The sequence below is a fragment of the Cynara cardunculus genome (assembly GCF_001531365.2).
Source record: "Cynara cardunculus var. scolymus isolate 2C chromosome LG 2, CcrdV1, whole genome shotgun sequence".
NCBI lineage: Eukaryota > Viridiplantae > Streptophyta > Magnoliopsida > Asterales > Asteraceae > Cynara > Cynara cardunculus.
Window position 1 is genome coordinate 4,142,820 of NC_037529.1, and position 2,435 is coordinate 4,145,254.

The window sequence follows — 2,435 nt, forward strand, 5'->3', positions numbered from 1 at the left end:
TATTTTATTCAAAAATAAAAACATTATCGTTTTCTCAAAATCATATAAAACCATATTATAACATCGACTGAGATAAAGAATAAAATGAAATATTAAATCACAATGTATCTCGCTGCATTACGCGAGTACACTTTTAGTTAATAATAAAATAAGTTTTAAAAATATTTAATTAGTAAAATACAATGACAAGTTAAACGTGTTAAATAATAGATCAAAATAGATTAAGTTTTGGTACATGTCAAAAATAAGTTGGGTTGTCTATTAACACTTACGAATTTATTTTTTAATTTATAAATAAATATTGTTATAAAAACTATCACAAAATTATGATTTAGATTTTTTTAATAAATTTAATTAGAATATTATAAACATTTGAATAGATTTTTGACCATTTTAAACCATTTTCTTTATTAATTTAGATTGCTTTAGATTAACATATCAAAACTGCATCAACATGATAACCTATTAATGTTTTCAATCGTTTATCTGTGTACTTAAATGTTTAAAACTCTACCTCTTATAAGGTACTAAAATGAAAGTTTTAAAAGTACGTTACCCGAAATAGAAATCAAGTTAAAGTATGTTATTTTTTCAAGCAATTTTCCCATTAACAAACAGAAAACACAGGTTAAGTGAGTATTTGTAATATTTTTAACTTTTTTCTTGGTTTTGCATGAAATGTTTCACAAGATACAAAGTGGTTAATTTGATGCTCGATTTGTGTTAGGCATGAATTTGAATATTTTGGATCGATGGTTGAGTTTCAACCGCCATAAGAAAAGTAAGATAGTGACGGGGACAAAGTCGCTTGTCTAATTATAACTCTAATTTTTATCAAATATACGTAAAACGTTTGTCTTTTTGTGAAATTCTGGCATCTGTTTTACTTCCAGACGAATGGTGGTTACATCGGTTCTTGTGTCGTCAATTACATGAACAAACTAAAGAACCAAGTTATAAGGATCAATTCGGTTTTTAACACCCAACATTTAAAAAGTTGGTCTCGGTCGTTTTTTACTTTTAAAAAGTGCGTTACTGTTACACGGTTGGTTTACAGAACCATATTTTTCTTTTCAAGTTGTATTAAAAATTATCCACAAGTTTTGTGGAAAATTTGCTGGGAGACGAGGGGTTTATTCGTTAGGTGAAATAATCGTCAATTTTTTTCTCCCACTTTACCAACTCCCGACATCGACCTTCTTCGTCACCATACATGCCATAAAATCGAAAAGGAAAAGAATGATTGTTTTCATATAGAACGAGTTGAATTACGATGTTTATTTCAACTACTTATGATTAAACATATACTGATATATTGTAAGGCTTGGTACTAAAGTTAACGCTTTAATGAGTAACATATGTGACACCCTTGTCGTGGATATATAATATATAGTATTTAACAGAGACTGTTGTTTTGATCTTACGACAGTGGCACAAGGCATGACGAATACTCCGTTACGTTAAGAGCATCTATGATGGAGGTTCTTGTTGATGTTTCTGTTCGGGTTTCTATAAGAACTTTCACTGTGGAACATAGGTTTTTGTCCAGTCATAAGTTTTTTTTATAAAAACGTATGTGTTTGAACAAGAACTTGAGTAAAATGACCAATTTATCTCTAATGAGTTGTTTATTTTAATTAATTTATTAAATTACAATAGAATAATTATTTTTTATAACAAAATATTTCATTTGAAAGTTTCGTCAAAACAATTAAAATGACACCAAATAAAAAGTTTATGTAGTTTCCATTTTTTATTTTTATCTCTTTTCAACATTATTTATTATTAATAATATAAATATAGAAACCGTATAAAAATAATATTTTGAGAACGGTAAAATAAAAGTTTAAAAAACATAAAATACAATAAATAAAATTTAATGAATGAATAAAATGTAAAAAGAAGATCTATTTGATGTTTTAAAAAAAAATTAAGTTTTATTTTAAAGTTATATTGATACAATATAAATCTGTTTCACCTTATTCTACCATGTTCTATAAGATAGGGGTGGAACAGAATTGTTCCACTCTGTTCATGTTTGTTCCACATAAAAGTGATGTCAAACATGAGACAAAGATCCATATCTTATCCTGTCTTGTGTATCAAACACACTTTAAATGTTGCTCAATCTTCAATTTTTAATCATGGTCATCGATATTAAAAAATTAAAATTAATATAAAAAAGTGAAAACTAACTTACAATAACTTATATTTATTTTTTTTTAAATTATAATATACATAGTATATATATATATATATATATATACTATATTATAAAACATTTGGTTAAAACTCTTAAAAACACTTAAAACTCTTAAAAACTCTTAAAAACTCTTAAAAACTCTTAAAACTCTTAAACCAGATTTCATCCCTATCCGATTTCATCCCATATCTGAATTCGTGTAACTAACTGCAGATAAATACAATCAAATACA